The 18,247-nt window shown below is 41.9% G+C and overlaps 1 long non-coding RNA gene across 1 annotated transcript in view; it reads left to right on the top strand.

The window, feature by feature from the left end:
- Positions 1–3,921: 3,921 nt before the first annotated feature.
- Positions 3,922–18,247, top strand: part of LOC135561888 (uncharacterized) — a 114,625-nt gene continuing 100,299 nt past the window's right edge. Inside the window, exon 1 of the long non-coding RNA XR_010459744.1 lies at positions 3,922–4,096. This is a non-coding gene — a long non-coding RNA (uncharacterized LOC135561888). The remainder of the gene's footprint in view (positions 4,097–18,247) is intronic.

Raw genomic sequence — 18,247 nt, 5'->3', positions numbered from 1 at the left:
TAAGTTAATATAACAAGCTACCATCCCCTGCCTATAAAGGAAAGCCTCATTATCACTATCAATATGAGATCCACATACCTGTAGGCTAATGTAACTGAAGATGCCACTTACAATATGCCATCTGTCATATAGCACCATGATTAGGGTTACAAATCTACCGGTAGGCTAATTTACCAGTAGGCTAAGTTACTGGAATCTTCTGCAATTTTTGTAATTTATACTTGAATAACTTTATTATTATTATTTTTTTTTTCAAAAAAATAAACACAACATGAAAAGTGTCCCATGTTTCTGGAGCGGAAAAAACAAATATCCCAGAAATGTTCCATGTGCACAAAAAGCTTATTTCTCTTGAATTTTGTGCACAAATTTGTATACATCCCTGTTATTGAGCATTTCTCCTTTGCCAAGATAATCCGTCCACCTGACAGGTGTGGCATATCAAGAAGCTGATTGAACAGGATGATCATTTGCTTTGTTTTATCTTGGCCAGGTCGCAGTTGTAAATGAGAGCTTGTTCTCAACTAGCTTACCTGGTTAAATAAAGGTTTAATTGTTTTTTTTTCACAAGTCCACTTTGCCTGGGGACAAATAAGGCCACTAAAATGTTACGTTTTGTCACACAACACAATGCCACAGATGTCTCAAATTTTGAGGTAGTGGGCAATTGTTATGCTGACTTCAGGAATGTCCACCAGAGCTGTTGCCAGATGATTTTATATTCATTTTTCTACCATAAACACCCTCTAACATAATTTTAAAGAATTTGGCAGTATGGCCAATCGGCCTCACAACCGCAGACCATGTGAACCACACCAGCCCAGGACCTCCACATCCGGCTTCTTCAACACAGACCACATGTAACCACGCCAGCCCAGGACCTCCACATCCGGCTTCTTCACCACAGACCACATGTAACCACGTCAGCCCAGGACCTCCACATCTGGTTTCTTCACCACAGACCACATGTAACCACGCCAGCCCAGGACCTCCACATCCGGCTTCTTCACCACAGACCACATGTAACCACGTCAGCCCAGGACCTCCACATCCGGTTTCTTCACCACAGACCACATGTAACCACGTCAGCCCAGGACCTCCACATCCGGCTTCTTCACCACAGACCACATGTAACCACACCAGCCCAGGACCTCCACATCCGGCTTCTTCACCACAGACCACATGTAACCACACCAGCCCAGGACCTCCACATCCGGCTTCTTCACCACAGACCACATGTAACCACACCAGCCCAGGACCTCCACATCCGGCTTCTTCACCACAGACCACATGTAACCACACCAGCCCAGGACCTCCACATCCGGCTTCTTCACCTGCAGGATCATCTGAGACCAGTCACCCAGACAGCTGAGGAAACTGTGGGTTTGCACAACCCGAAGAACTACTGCACAAACTGTCTCAGGGACGCTCATCTGCATGCTCGTCGTCCTCACCAGGGTCTTGACCTGACTGCAGTTTGGGGTCATAACTGACTTCAGTGGGCAAATGCCCACCTTCAACTGGCACGCTGGAGAAGTGTGCTCTTCACAGATGGTTTCAACTGTACCAGGTAGATGGCAGAAAGCGTATATGGTGTTGTGTGGGTGAGCGTTTTGCTGATGTCAACGTTGTGAATAGAGGGCCCCATGGTGGTGGTGGGGTTATGGTATGGGCAGGCATAAGCTATGGACAATGAACACAAATGCATTTTGTCGATGGCAATTTGAATGCACAGAGATACCGTGACGAGATCCTGAGGCCCATTGTCGTGCCATTCATCCACCTCCCATCACTTCATGTTTCAGCATGATAATGCACAGCCTCATGTCGCAAGGATCTGTAAACAATTCCTGGAAGCTGAAAATGTCCCAGTTCTTCCATGGCCTGCGTACTCACCATTGAGCATGTTTTGGATGCTCTTGATTGACGTATTCGACAGCGTGTTCCAGTTCCCTCCAATATGCAGCAACTTCCCACTGCCATTGAAGAGGAGTGGGACAACATTCCACAAGCCTGATCACCTCTATGCGAAGGAGATGTGTTTTCTGATCCACGCTCCTACCTGATTTCTTTATATGAATTGTAACAGTAAAATATTTTAAATTGTTACGTTGCATCTTTTCATTTGAAAAAAAAAATCCTTTATACAGTGCATTCGGAAAGTATTCAGACCCGTTGGCTTTACCAACATTTTGTTACATTACAGCATTATTTTCAAATGAATTAATCAATCAATCAATCACACAATATTCAATAATGACGTAGCAAAAAAAGTTTTTTAGAAATCTTTGCAAATGTATAAAAAAATTAAAACCGATACCTTATTTACATAAGTATTTAGACCCTTTGCAATGAGACTCAAAGTTGAGCTCAGGTGCATCCTCTTTCCATTGATCATCCTTGATGTTTCTACAACTTGATTGAAGTTGACCTGTTGTAAATTCAATTGATTGGACATGATTTGGATAGACACACACCTGTCTATGTAAGGTCCCACAGTTGACAGTGCATGTCAGAGCAAAAACCAAGCCATGAGGTCAAAGGAATTTTCCGTAGAGCTCTGAGACAGGATTGTGTCGAAGCACAGATCTGGGGAAGGGTACCAAAAAATGTATGCAGCATTGAAGTTTTCTAAGAACACAGTGGCCTCTATCATTCTTAAATGGAAGATGTTTGGAATGACCAAAACTCCTCCTAGATCTGGCCGCCAGGCCAAACTGAGCAATCGGGGGAGAAGGGCCTTAGTCAGGGAGGTGACCAAGAACCCGAAGGTTAATCTGACAGAGCTCCAGAGTTCCTCTGTGGAGATGGGAGAACCTTCCAGAAGGACAACCATCTCTGCAGCACTCTACCAATCAGGCCATTATGGTAGTGGCTAGACGAAAGCCACTCCTCAGTAAAAGGCGCATGACAGCCCGCCCTACCAAGATGGAACTCTTTGGCCTGAATGCCAAGCGTCACATCTGGAGGAAACCTGGCACCATCCCTACGATGAAGCTTGGTGGTGGCAGCATCATGCTGTGGGGATGTTTTTCGGCGGCAGAGACTGGGAGACTAGTCAGGATCGCAAGAAAGTTGAATAAAGCAAAGTACAGAGAGATCTTTGATGAAAGCCTGCTCCAGAGTGCTCGGAACCTCAGACTGGCACGAAGGTTCACCTTCCAACAGAACAAAGACCCTAAGCACACAGCCAAGACAATGCAGGAGTGGCTTTGGGATGAGTCTCTGAATGTCCTTGAGTGGCCCAGCCAGAGCCCGAACTTAAACCCAATCGAACATCTCAGGAGAGACCTGAAAATAGCTGTGCAGGGACTCTCCCCATCCAACCAGACAGAGCTTAAGAGGATCTGCAGAGAAGAAACCCAAATTCAGGTGTGCCAAGCTTGTAGCTTCATACCCAAGAAGACTCAAGGCTGTAATCACTGCCAAAGGTGCTTCAACAAAGTACTTAGTAAAGGGTCTGAATAGTTATTTCAATTTGATATTTGTTTTATTTTTAATACAATAAAAGTGTGTGTGTGTGTTTGCTTTGCCATTGTGTGTAGATTGATGAGGGGAAAAAATAATTGAATCCATTTTAGAATAAGGCTGTAACATAAAGTCAAGGGGTCTAAATACTTCCTGAACATTTACAACAAATACATATATTGACCTAGTAAAATAAATAGTGTAAAAAAAAAAATATATATATATATATTTTACACTATTTATTTTACTAGGTCAATATGTCTTTGTTGTAAATGTTTTAGCTCCAAACTGGTGGCAGTTGTGAAAAAAGGGGGTGAATGGTTTATATAATGCAGCAAGGCTTAATCTCTCTACTCTCAACGCTCTCTCCCTCTCTTTCATTTATACATTCTCCCCATCACCACAAGGGGCTTTCCATGCAGTGTGTTTCTGTCCTGTCAAAAAGAAGACTCCAATAAAAGCGTGGTGGCAGGGTGGATGAGTGTAGCTGCGCTTCAGACTGTCCGCCGCCGTTGCTGCTTCTGCTGCTGCTGCTCATAGAGGATCATACATTTGGGGAAAAAACGATAGACAGGACCAGTCTCTCCAACTTGCTACCCGAGTCTTTGACATTCTCCCACGTAAAAAGGTACGAGCATATTGTTTCGCCTACTTTTGCATTTATTTGGACATGTATAAACCGGTTGTATGAGCGACTTCTTTCCGCGCTCGTTTCCCTCTTCAATATCGTAGTTCAGGGGAAATGAGAGGAAATAGAATTGAAAACTGGAGAGTTTTGTATGGCAACCGACGGGAGAATGCCTTGCCAGTTCTCATGGATATGCTCTCATTAGTGATGGGCGATTAACGATGCAATTAGGCTAAATCGAAGATCGAACTTGTTGCCATTTTGCATCACTACACTGATGAAGGCGGATAGATATCTCAAGTGAAATAACTATTGACCGTACGCAATGTTCTGTCCATCTCGTGCATTATGTAGATCATCGGTTCACAGTGAACTTGTTTGCAGCTTGTTTTAAATCTAATTATGTCAGAAGATATTTTAAATGATATGAATTAAAAAAGAAAGGCATACTGGGTTGCGCAATATGTGTATTTGGTCTGGAGATCTATTATTGGTCACTGAGTTCAGGGAATTGAAGTCTAATAAAAAGAAAAAACTTAAAATGCCAGGCTACTTATGAAGGAATTGAGGTAGGCTATTGAAAACGCATCACTATAGTATAGTAGCCGCGTCTTGCAGTAGCCTATGCATTCGATTATTGAATAGATCGATACTATTTTGACTGCAAACCCAATGTAATCGATGCAGATGGACTCAATGGGACACGCACTGCACATTTTGTTTTATTTGCGCAACGATAGGTAAAGGGAGAGAACGAAATAAAACACTGTATAGCGACTGTCAGTTCACTGCATATGGGATATTCTTTAGAAATTATAATGAATTGGCATTGTTGGGAGGAGGCGAGTTTCACACATTCTGAAAACGACTGGAGTTGACACTTGATGCGCAGACTCCTGTGTGCATGGAAGTTGGACGTGTGCGTTAGGCTGAACATTGCATGTCCACATCAAGGCTACCTGTCAAAGCGGCATATTCACTTCACGTTTTAAGGCTCAATTAGTTGTTAATACTACTACTACCACTACTAATAATAATAATATTTTTGTATTTATTATTATCATCATCAATACCTCCAGGTATAATGTGATGTGCTGTTTTACACATGAAATGTTCCATCTCCAGTTATTTGCCTTCTGAGGTTCTTTGTTGGACATTTCACCCAAATCGGTGACAACAATTTTTAATAGTTAGGTTGTATCATATGGCTCTTATATGGCATACATTAGATGAGGTTTTATGTGGGCATATTCAGTCATACCTTTCTTTATACATTCATATTACATTTTTGCCTTTCTTTTGCCAAGTGTACATTATGCCAAACTTATGCTGTATAACTCCAGATAGTTAGAAATCAATAAGTCAGTGATTGAATCCTTTGATAATCTGTATTCCATTGTTCCATGAATGTGCTTGCATATCCTTCGGAAAAGTACTGCATTCTAAGGAGAGGTCTGGTCTCAACCCCTCTAGAGTTGGTCATTCAGACTGATGATGGGTTTAACCTAATTCGCAATGTTTTGCATTTTCCTTCGGGTAGATGACAGATGTATCCAAAAATATATATATTTTTTGTTTTTAATTAAAAACCTAACCTATATTGTCACAGCAAAATGATCCTGCAGCAACAGGATTTGAACATTTAGTCCATAACGTTTCTTGATCGGTGGTTAAGATATTAGCTGGCCAAAAGTAGGCTACATGAAAAGTGCAATACTGTTAATATAGACCAGAATGAATACAGTCTACTACCAAGGGGGAGGATCAGAAAAAAATATTGCCTACTCCCAATAAATCTGATTTGTGACCAGGGGGGTTGGCTAGCCTGTGTACTTTTTACACCTGGTTATTGCTGTCTGACCTTGCTGGAGGTCAGAAGTGTCCAAGTTAAATTCTTGAGAGTTTTGGGAGGTTGCTAGTTCTCACTACTAGACTCTAATCTAATAGGTTGGGGAAACCGAGCGAGAGGGGAGGGCCTCTTTCTTTCACCATCCAATCAATGAGTGTAATTATCCAATTAGGATTGTGATCCACAACAAGAATTAGCAGACTCTGAAAGCCGCCTGGGATTGTGCTTGAACCCATATTGACCTTGGCGGAGCATCAATTTTAGACATTCCCCACGGTAACACTATAGGACGAGGGTGGAACATTTGTGTCTATTAGAGCCATAGGCTCCCAAATGAATGTTGTCTATGACATCTATTAAACCTGGTCATGCTCATATTTAACCAATAAGGTATATCAGACATTATAAACTGGGTGGATCGAGGCCTGAATGCTGACAGCCGTGGTATATTTAAGCAATAAGGCACGAAGGGGTGTGGTATATGGGTAATATACCACAGCTAAGGGGTGTTCTTACGCAAGATGCAACACGGAGTGCCTGGATACAGCCCTTAGCCGTGGTATATTAGCCATATATCACAAACACGAGGTGCCTTATTGCTATTATAAACTGGTTACAAACATAATTAGAGTAGTAAAAATAAATGTTTTTTCATACCCATGGCATATTGTCTGATATACCACAGCTTTTAGCCAATCAGCATTCAGGACTCAAACCACTCAGTTTATAATCTCATATAGACCAGGTCTGTTGTAAGCAGTATGTACATTAAAGGGTTTATGCGCTAGTAACCCAGATCTCCCAACTGAATACATTATGGATTTATGGTGATATGTGAACCTCCACTGAATGCATATCAGGGGGCTCTTGGGGCAACCTCTTAGCCAATTCTAGGTACCCCCCAACCCTCCGATAAATCGTTAATATGAAGCAGTCCATCGTTTTGGGTCATTGATTTCTGTTTACCGATCCTGGGTATAAACCTCAGCCGAGGGAGGAGGGGGAGATGGATGGAAGGAAGGGGTTGTAAAGATGACAAATAGGGGTTACAAACTAGAGAGGCTTTATGAATCCCGGACTATTAGGCTGTTTAATTGATCTGGGCTCCGTGTGTTCCTTAGTTCATCTGCAGTGCTCCACTCTGCTCCACACCTGCTCCTGTGTCTTTGGCCCGGGACCAGGGGGTGGGTGGGTGGCTCATTCACGCTCTCCGGGTTACAGTCGAACACCTGCTGCCCCAGGAACCAGGCTCGTCTGCCAGGAGGTTGTGGTGACTATCTCTTCTGGGTTGTTTGGCGGAAACTGACACAGATGGGGTGTGACTAAAAGGGACGTGACTGACATGCCAACAAATAACCCAGAACCTTAAACGTAACCATAACCTTTTAACCAAATCCCTATAGCCCGCCAGGCCTCTAGGTACTTGATCTAGAAGGATTGGATAGGCAAAACAATATGGTGAAGACAATGTATTTTAGCCCTAGCAAATCGAAGACCAAAACGGAGCTACATTATTATTAGCTAGCCTACATCTATCCAATACTTTCAAATCTACATAAGTGCTTTGGGTGTAGAGGTGAGGGTTCGATTTGAAACTGGGCAATAGTCTATTTCAATGGCATTTTCTGTGTTCCAAGATGGTTTAATAAGTTTTCAATGTTCTTTTATTTACTGTGGATAGAAGATGGTTTAAGATCTGTTCTCATCTGGTGTTGCCTAAAGGACTTGGCAACACAGAGGCAGACTGAAAGTGATCATTAACAATGAGTGTCCCTAAAATTAGATTTGGTGATGGGACTCAGTGTATTTCTTTAAAGTGACTCAGGTGCAAGGAGGTCAGTTTGGCTACAAAACCGTTTCAACTGATACTGTGCAGTGTACTGTATGATCCGGAACTTGAAATGGTTTCCAGCAGTACGCCCCTACTTGCGGTTGTTCAAGTTAACATTTTCTATAACTTGTGGGTGATTCCTCAAATGTGTGTTTTGAAATCAACATTTTCAAGTCTAAAAAAAAAACATTTATTTAATTTCCATTGACATATAAACAAATAAAACACATAATTGGTCATACTCAATTTACATTGATACCCCCCATAGTTTTTACAACGTGCTGAATTTTCAGTCATAACATAATTGTAATGTAGTAATGTAATGGTGCAAACGTAAAATTCACTAGTAGCATTTAGAGCATTTTACCAAGATTCTGTGAATCTCTCTGAAGTGCCTTGGCATTCGGCCAATGCTCGTAAGTGCTATAATGATGTTGAAAGCATCAACAAAATACCATGATTTTGCGTTTTATTTTTTGTCATAGTAGGATGTCATTCATTTCCTATGATTATCACCAGGCTCAGTGTTTCCTTGGCAATTTAGCTTTTGTGGAGGACATTTGGCCTTTGTCACAGAGCAAAAGACTGAACATTGATGATTTGCTTGTCTCACTTTACTGCTATTTCCATCTGTAACTGTTAATGATAAAGGAGGATAAGGATAAAGGTGCTTTCCGGTATCTAGGTGTCATAAAAAGTCAGTATATGGTAAATAACAGCTTCTACATCTGCGTTGCTTGCTGTTTTGGGGTTTTAGGCTGAGTTTCTGTATAGCACTTTGTGACATCTGCTGATGTAAAAAGGGCTTTATAAATACATTTGATATATGTTCGATATGAATAGCCTATTTATTTTCAGGTTAGGTAAATAAATCAAAAGTCTGTTTGCTTTACTGATGAAAGTAATCACAAGTTCCATTGATTTATTTGTATCCTACTGTCTGGATTCAGGCACATAAAAATCATTCCCTAAATATTGTGAGTTTACACCAAATAATGCTCAGTGATGGTACACATTTTGTAAAATTAGTAAACTGTATCACACTTCCTTAGAGCCATGTATTGATTAGAGAGTCCCACTGCCCATATAAATCACATGTTTGCTAGCTGTTACCAGTGGTAGTACGATAGTTTTATAAGATAGAAAAGCCCCTGGGACAAAACTGCCCAAAGTTTCACATTTGAAGCTTCTGAATAATGCATTAGTGGCACTATCTGGGATGGTAGTGGTGGGTTCATAGTTCCACCTGGTACACACTGTTTCCCCCTCTCCACACACACGCTGCTACCACCCCCACACTATCTCCCCCTCTCCATACACACCTACATCCATAAGTTCCTTTGGAAATTGGTAAAGTGGCTAGATAAAGTAGGAGGCCTGCTGTTAGGCTGGTAATCATCTGGTACTAAGGCCAGAGCCTTGTGCCTATGCTAGCCTGGTGCTGTGAGAGTCACGGCTGCCTTGGCCTCTGCTTACCTCTGGAGACTGCTGGCCAAATAATGGCCTCCAGCTCCAACTCCAGTGCTCTCTGGCCTGACCGCTACGGCACTGCTTGTGACGCAGATGCAGCAGAAAGTCTGAATAGCATTACCATAATTCAGAGTTTTTAGAGGCATAGACAGGAGTCATGGTGTGTGCACTGTGTGGTAAAGAAGAAGATGGAGATGGACTCCTGAAGTTTCTAAGATATATAAAAAACCTTGCGAGAATTGCTGGGGTTGTCTCAGCCTAGAACGCTACACACCAGAACCTAGATCTCATGGTGTTTCTTCTTGTCTGGCATGGTACCGTTTTTCTTCAGCAAGGCAATGTATTTCTCCTTCTGAGTCTATAATATAATATCATGAATTTACTTGATTGTTCCTGCTGACCGCATCCTACATGACCAATGACTCTTATCACAGATTACAGATAAGAATCCATCAATGCCCAACTAACAGACTCCATCACACCACCTAAAGATGGCAAGTCAATAGTGCTGTGCAGTTCGCAAATGATTTGTTGTTTTTGAATTTTTTTTTTTTTAGAGTGACTTATTCATTTTAGTCGTTTGTTTGACCTGCTGGCCGCAATGAATTCTTCAGCAGGATTGAATACGCGCTCCCCCGGCTCAGCTGCTCCAGAGGCGTGCTCCGACAAACAGTCTATCATGTGCGTTAGGGCTGGGCGATATACTGTATTTTACTATATACCGATATTGATGCACGAACCGGTTTGAGATTTTACTTTATCTTCTATAACGGTATTTGAATGTTTGGTTTAAATATGATACGCTGTGTGTAACGTCCATTTTTATAGTTCAATCCTCTACTTGTCATCCCTCTCCGCTCTCTCTCTCTTCGTGCCGCTTTCCACACAGACCTGGCACCGCCCCGTCACTGAAGGAGTGAGCACATTTGTTGCTCAACCAATAGACACTTGCGTTCAGTCTACATGGTCATGCAACAATGTTGTTAACAATGCTGTTTCCTCTTTGTTTCTATTGTAAATGCACAAGCTTTCTTATATCTGCAAACTGCTAGTTTGTCTTTTCTTAGCAAGTTGTGGCTAAATCATGTTAGCTGCTAATCACTAGTTAGCTGTCTAGCTAGCTAAAATTTGTACGGAGTCAGAGCAAACGTAGCTACCAGTGATGTTGTAGGCTTAAATCAGCGTGTTTGTACAACAGTATCTTCTAAATCAAAGAGGAATAGGCGAAGCATGAATATGTTAGCTACATGAGGTAGCAAAGATAACTTTGAATGTAGCCAAAGATTAGGGTCCCGTAGGAAACACTGACCAACACTTTGGTTCCTAACCTGTCAAAATCACTCATCTTTGGCATTTTCATTTGTTGTCATGTCAAACATCACTGTATTCAAAAGGCTGTCACACATCTGAGCTATCTTTGTTGCAGGTGCATGGTAACAGTTGAATAAGATAAGAAGAAACCTGCACACTGCTTTTTCTAGTGTCAAGGCTCTCTCTTAAGCTTTACATATCGGCCTCAAAGATCTGACGAAGGCCTTGAGGCCGATACGTAAAGTTTAGTAAAGAGCAGCGATACTAGCAAGAGCAGTGTGTATATATGAAAATATATACTTTATTTTTTTTAGAAAGACCCATTTTTAGAAAGACCCATTAAAATAACTTAGAATGTATGTGTTGCCACCACTACTCCTTAAGCAAATTTAGAACTTTTATTAATCAAAAACATATAATACTGTCACACTGTCAAAAGTTGAAAAAATACCGTGCTATGATCTTTTGGCCATATCGCCCAGCCCTAATGTGCGTGCAGAAAATATCACTCTGCAGGCAGCATTGAGAATAAAAATACATGTTCGCATGGTGCAAGAATAAATGCAATTCATAAATGCAAGGGTGCGTGCTCAGCCCCCTCCTGTACTCCCTGTTCACCCATGACTGCTTGCCCATGCACGCCTCCAACTCAATCATCAAGTTTGCAGACGACAAAACCGTTGTGGGCTTGATTACCAACAACGATGAGACAGCCTACAGGGAGGAGGTGAGGGTACTCTGAGTGTGGCGTCAGGAAAACAACCTCCCACTCAATGTCAACAAAACAAAGGAGATGCTCGTGGACGTCAGGAAACAGCAGAGGGAGCACCCCCCTATCCAAATTGACGTGACAGCAGTGGAGAAGGTGTAAAGTTTTAAGTTCCTCGGCATACACATCACGGACAAACAGAAATGGTCCACCCACACAGACAGTGTGGTGAAGAAGGCGCAAAAGCATCTCTTCAACCCCAGGAGGCTGAAGAAATGTGTCAACTAAAACCCTCACAAACTTTTACAGGTGCACAGCTGAGAGCATCCTGTCGGGCTGTATCACCGCTTGGTACGGCAACTGCCGCATCACCGGGGGCAAACAAACTACCTGTAAATATAATAGTAGCCAAAAACATCATCAAGGACATCAACCACCCAAGCTACTGCCTGTTCACCCCGCTACCATCCAGAAGGCGAGGTCAGTACAGGTGAGGCAAAGCTGGGACCAAGAGACTGAAAAACAGCTTCTATCTCAAGCCCATCAGACTGTTAAACAGCCATCCCTAACACAGAGCGCCTGCTGCCCACATAGACTCGAATCATTGGCCACTTTAATAAATGGATCACTAGTCACTTTAAATAATGCCACTTTAATAATGTTTACATGCCTTACATTATTCATTTCATATGTATATACTGTATTTTATACCATCTATTGCATCTTGCCTATGCCGCTCGGTCATCGCTCATCCATATATTTATATGTACATATTATTCCATCCGTTTAGATTTGTGTGTATTAGGTAGTTGTTGTGGAATTGTTAGATTACTTGTTAGATATTACTGCACTGTCGGAACTAGAAGCACAAGCATTTCTCTACACTCGCATTAACATCTGCTAACCATGTGTATGTGGCCAATATTGGTCAATTGATTTGATTAGATTATTGAATGCAATTGATGGACAGAGCTTTGTAGAACCAAAACATACCTTAACATCCTGAAACTTTCAAAAAATACCTAAACATTCTGAAACTTTCAAAACATACCTAAACATTGGGGGATGCTGCAGTTTGCGAACAATACTATGCTAATCTCTCCCTCGCGGCAGTCAATCATTACGCCAAGAGTCGTTCACAATCTGGTCTGGTTGCAGCCACAACTAAGAGATTGGCAACTAGACCTTGTTTCAAATTAACAACATATCTTATTTGTATGCTTAGCAATCACAAAATAACATTGTTTGAAGCACACTTTTATAAGTCTCAGTTACAATACACAGCTCCAATAAGGCCCCTATGGTGAATGAGAGGCTTGTAGAATCTTTTTTTTTTTCATCGTTCTCCGGTAGGGTGCTCTGGACATTACTGAAATAAATGAAGGAAATTTGTTGAAATATTTGTTCTTTTGACTGAATGAGTCAGAAAAAAGAGCCGAACTTCCCATCACTACAAGTCGACCGCTCACACGGATAACCGATAGTATTGGTCGACCGCTCACACGGATAACCGATAGTATTGGTCGACAGCTCACACGGATAAACGATAGTATTGGTCGACAGCTCACACGGATAACCTATAATATTGGTCGTCAGCTCAGACGGATAACCGATAGTATTGGTCGACCGCTCACACGGATAACCGATAGTATTGGTCGACCGCTCACACGGATAACCGATAGTATTGGTCGACAGCTCACACGGATAAACGATAGTATTGGTCGACAGCTCACACGGATAACCTATAATATTGGTCGACAGCTCAGACGGATAACCGATAGTATTGGTCGACCGCTCACACGGATAACCGATAGTATTGGTCGACCGCTCACACGGATAACCGATAGTATTGGTCGACCGCTCACACGGATAACCGATAGTATTGGTCAACCGCTCACACGGATAACCGATAGTATTGGTCGACCGCTCACACGGATAAACGATAGTATTGGTCGACCGCTCACACGGATAACCTATAATATTGGTCGACAGCTCACACGGATAACCGATAGTATTGGTCGACCGCTCACACGGATAACCGATAGTATTGGTCGACAGCTCAGACGGATAAACGATAGTATTGGTCGACAGCTCACACGGATAAACGATAGTATTGGTCGACAGCTCACACGGATAAGCTATAATATTGGTCGACAGCTCACATGGATAACCGATAGTATTGGTCGACCGCTCACACGGATAACTGATAGTATTGGTCGACCGCTCACACGGATAACCGATAGTATTGGTCGACCGCTGACACGGATAACCGATAGTATTGGTCGACCGCTCACACGGATAACCGATAGTATTGGTCGACCGCTCACACGGATAACCGATAGTATTGGTCGACCGCTCACACGGATAACCGATAGTATTGGTCGACCGCTCACACGGATAACCGATAGTATTGGTCGACCGCTCACACGGATAACCGATAGTATTGGTCGACCGCTCACACGGATAACCGATAGTATTGGTCGACCGCTCACACGGATAACCGATAGTATTGGTCGACCGCTCACACGGATAACCGATAGTATTGGTCGACCGCTCACACGGATAACCGATAGTATTGGTCGACCGCTCACACGGATAACCGATAGTATTGGTCGACAGCTCACACGGATAACCGATAGTATTGGTCGACAGCTCACACGGATAACCGATAGTATTGGTCGACCGCTCACACGGATAACCGATAGTATTGGTCGACCGCTCACACGGATAACCGATAGTATTGGTCGACTGCTCACACGGATAACCGATAGTATTGGTCAACTGCTCACACTGATCACAGATGGTATTGAATCATTACTCATCCTTTTTTTTTTTTACATCAACTTTTTATTTTGCTTGCCATTTTTTTGTTTGGGGGTTACAGGCACAATATTCAAACTCATATCAATTCATATTCAGTTCTCAACATGTTTTTTTGTTCCATATTTTTAAATGTATATTATTGTAGTACATGTGGGCTGCCAATCTAAAGAAAAACATACAAAATGGAAACCATCATTTCACAAAGCTTCGTAATAATATTTGAATTTAAAGGGGCAATCAGCAGTTGCCACATTTTGGGACATATAAATGAATATGTACAGTACCCATTGATTATTGAAGAATATAACTTATAAATGTCTCACGAACTCAGTGTAGCTGTCCTACCCCATCAGAAGCCAAATATACCTTTTTTTGTAAACAAACACAGCTTCAAAAACACATTTAAAACTATAATTTTGATATCATGGATGTCAGTCCTTGTATCCATAGCACTCTCTCTATGAATTTGAGTGGTTACATTGCTCAAGCCCCATCCCTCAGCTTTTTACCGAAACCAGGGCGGGGAGGATCTTTATTGCTGACTGCCACATTAAAGAAAACAGCATCCCTTTCCTCAACGTACCCAGCCTACATTTCCCCATCCAATCACCTGCATCCTTCATCCAAATGATTACTCATCCCTCATCTCAATTGAGGGAATTCTGGAGTACTAGCCAATTGATTGCGTCTATAACATTGCACTGTGCAATGTTGGAGCCCTGTGCGGTTGACCAACTCGACAGATACAGGGATTTTTTTTCCATCTTTCAGGCTAGAAATAGTCTTTTGTACAGCTTTACTGTATACTGTAGATCAGCTCTTTAGACAGCCCCTTTGGTCGTCTCTGTTTCTGTCTCTCTTTCACTCTCTCTTTCCCCTGTTTCCCTCCATCTCTTTCTGTCTCTAAAAGAGTTTTCTTTGTCTCCTGCAACATTTACCCTGCCCAGGGTCTGGCCAGCTCTGACCATCGTTAAGCTGTCGTATATAGACATGGTCTTGACATATGGAGGCTTAGACTACAGCACAATGTGTGCCTTCGGGTGAGGACTTCTGCTCTGGACTCAATCTCAGAAGTCTTTTGGAAAAGAAAGCACAGCTTGTGATACTTTGGCCAATGTTTTTTCATCTCACAGCAGACAGACATTCAGTGTTACCTCAAGGTCTTACAACCTGACAATATGATTTTCTCAGTGTTACCTCAAGGTCTTACAACCTGACAATACGATTTTCTCAGTGTTCTCAGGCGACATTTTCTTTTAAAATTTAAAAAAACGCCAAGTGTAGGCGCATAACAATGTGCCTCAATGAGGATTTTATAAAACAAAATAACGAATGGATTTCCAGTGTATGTGTCGTGATGTGCTATAAGTTAACAACAGGAGAGAAAGAGAGCAATCTCTATTGAAATAGAATTTAAAAATGTCTAATCAAGATGGACAGCACAGGAATTTGCTCACTTCAACATTAGATGGTCACAGGTATTATATTTACAGTAGTTCATGCACTAGTATAAAAACGCTGTGTGTGGGTGGGTATGAGAGAGAATGAGATGTGTGTGTGTGCAAAAGATGGAGAGAGAGTGTATGTTTTATTTATTTTCCCTTTTGTACTTGAACTATTTGCACATAATTTGCACAACACTGTATATAGACAATATCACATTTGAAATGTCTTTATTCTTTTAACTGTGTAATGTTTACTGTCAATTGTTTTATCATTTATTTCACTTGCTTTGGCAATGTAAACATGTTTCCCATGCCAATAAAGCCCCTTAAATTGAATTAAAATTGAGTGTGCATGTGTTTCTCTCCCCACTCACTGTGGTCAGCCAGAGTGCTTCTGTTCTGGATATCTGGAAGGCAGCTAAGTAAACTAGATCATCTGAGTGACAGTGAACAAGGTTAGGAACCAACTCAGAGCAACATAGCTTTGAAAAGGCCTGCCTCTGGTGGGCTGCGGATATTCTCTCCAAACAGAGAGGTGTTGACTAGGCCTGCCTCCCAAATGATACCTTACCACCTAATATAGTGCACTACTTTTGACCAGAGTCATATGGGCCCTGGTCAAAAGTAGTGCACTACCTGGAATAGGGTGCAAAATGTGGGACGCACACTAGGTGGGTGTGAAGGAGATTGCGGCCAAATTTCAAACATTTTAACAGAGACGTTTACTTCCTTGCTTCCTATCTGCAGCTAGACTTGCATCATGACCAAGATGATGTTGTCTTATCGTGGGGTGTTAATGTGTGTTGTAGTAAAAGTCCTTGTGTAGTTATGCACGATTATGGCATTGTTAATGGTATTTCTGTGTACATGCATGATAATATGTGGGTGTGTTTTGAGTTTATGCTTAAGCACCCTATTGCTAATGTAAACATGCATTTATATGCATCCGGTGTTTCACATTTTGTGTGTATGTGTGCGCGTCAGCATTTCTGTGTTCACTGCTGAATCTGCCATATCTGTGTAAAGAAGTTATGATATGACAATGGCACATCTGTTTTTCATGGTGCACAGCCACATGCACACATTAATTTAATCTGGGGACACGTTGGGATTTGTTCTGATGATGCATATCTTTGGGAGATTAAGCCCTCTGCCTGGATTTGCAGAGTTTTCTGTCATTCTGCGTGCGCTTCTTTGTTTCTCTAGCATAATGGGCTTTGTAAGTTAATACCCATGAGACACAACACTACTGAGCTGGGATTGTGATATGTCCCAGTTCGAAGTCTCTTCCACTCTGATTGGAACACACAGAACGAGTGGATTTGGCAGAGAGAGACATTAATCGCTGCGGTCCTCCTTTCTTTTCTATATTTCCTCTTCTCTTTTCCAGTTTTCACTCAGAGTGATGCCATTCTGATATGGATCGATTTGCATAGTCAACATTGTTTTCTAGTGATGGGGTTCTGGTTGACTGATGAAGTCGAGGTCAGACAGTCTGCTTCTCGTGATGGGGTTCTGGTTGACTGATGAAGTCGAGGTCAGACAGTCGGCTTCTCGTGATGGGGTTCTGGTTGACTGATGTAGTCGAGGTCAGACAGTTGGCTTCTAGTGATGGGGTTCTGGTTGACTGATGATGAAGTTGGACAGTAGTATACATAGGCTCCAGAGCCCATGGGGCTCCTGTCAAAGTAGTGTACTGTATAGGAAAAAGGGTGCCATTTTGGGACCTAATGTCAAATGACACATCCCTATAGTGGGATACCTAGTCAGTTGTACAACTGAATGCATTCAACTGAAATGTGTCTTCCACATTTAACCCAACCCCTCTGAATCAGAGAGGTGTGGGGGGCTGCCTTAATCGACATTGATGGCGCACGGGAAACAGTGGGTTAACTGCTCTGCTCAGGGGCAGAACGACAGATTTTTACCTTGTTAGCTCCGGGATTCGATCCAGCAACCTTCTGGTTACTGGCCTAACGCTCTCACCCGCCAGGCTATCTGCCGCCCCAGTAGTGTACCACAGTTAACAGTACATGAAGACGCATGCCTCTGGTGAAAGTAAAGACGTGGTATTTCTTTATTGGATGACCTTAAATGGAGAGGGAAGCATGTCACAAGCAATAGCAAACAGTTGCCTGAGTACTATATTTATGAGATGTGGACTGCCCATGGTTTACAGGTTTTCCATCTGTGAGCTTTCATGGTGGGCAGTGTGGGATGTCACACCTTAATGTTTCATCAGCTGAATTAACCATTAAAGGTAACACGAAAAGTAGCACTTGCCTTATAAGTGTGAAGAAAATATAAGACGTTATGGAAAAGAGGGTAAAGTGAGATGTTTTAGAAAACACACTGCCTTTTGTACAATACTTGATTGTGTCTTAATGCCCGCAGTGCAGTCATGTCCTCTAGTAACCCTGTATAGATTGAGTATGAATGATTTTTTTAAAGAAAATTACTATTTTTCTATTTGATTTTTCAAAATATCCCCCACACTCTTTTAGAACGGGAATACTGTTATGGTCTTCAAACTACATTTTAAACTTTTAAAAGTTAATAGTTTTAATTGTTTCTGTTATTTGCTACTCGATAATTACTTTCCTTATTACTTTGCACTTTTCGTGGTCCTTCATAAGTTTCTTCAATTACCTAAATTTCCTCACGTTTCCCTACTAAATTGATATTCTGATTTTAAGTTTGATCTTTTGCACCG

The sequence above is a fragment of the Oncorhynchus nerka genome, linkage group LG2, assembly GCF_034236695.1.
Source record: "Oncorhynchus nerka isolate Pitt River linkage group LG2, Oner_Uvic_2.0, whole genome shotgun sequence".
Taxonomy (NCBI): domain Eukaryota; kingdom Metazoa; phylum Chordata; class Actinopteri; order Salmoniformes; family Salmonidae; genus Oncorhynchus; species Oncorhynchus nerka.
This window is presented reverse-complemented; position numbering and strand designations above follow the sequence as displayed.